Genomic DNA, 558 nt, shown 5'->3' with positions numbered 1-558 from the left:
CAGAGAGAACACCGTAGGGGCACGCACACTTCTCTTGCTCCCCTCTCACGCAGTTCCCACCTCAGCATCACCCAGGCTGGTCAGCTATAGATGAAGGGTAGGGTGGGGGTTGGCGGCTGGTAATTAAAGATGACATTAAGCCTTAATCTGTGTGTTAAGTGACTCTTCCTCTGTGCTCGGCAAAGTTTCCTGTTTGTCAGGAATTTCGGTTGCAAACCATAGAACCCAGCTTGGCTACTTTCTTGAGAAAAGGAATTTATTCAGATATTCTAAACCACAGGAATCTTTGGCAGGACTGGCAAACCAGGCTTGGAGGAGTATAGCATCTGAGATGTGATGTTTCGACGCCATCCTCACCAGCCTCTTAGATGTCTCTGCCTCCTTACCCGCATCACTCTCTCTCATACTGAGGTCTGCAGCAGAGACTTCTGATTGGGCGAGCCTGGTCACATGCTCACGCTCAGGATGGGGGCCTTCTCATTGGGGAAGCCTGGTCACATGTTCACTCCTTCAGCTGCAAGGGAGGCTGGAAAAATAAACTTTTGGTTCGTTGCTTGG

This window comes from Hipposideros armiger, unplaced genomic scaffold, assembly GCF_001890085.2.
Source record: "Hipposideros armiger isolate ML-2016 unplaced genomic scaffold, ASM189008v1 scaffold_426, whole genome shotgun sequence".
Classification (NCBI taxonomy): domain Eukaryota; kingdom Metazoa; phylum Chordata; class Mammalia; order Chiroptera; family Hipposideridae; genus Hipposideros; species Hipposideros armiger.
The sequence above is the reverse complement of the archived record's forward strand: the minus strand, read 5'-3'. Positions refer to the sequence as shown.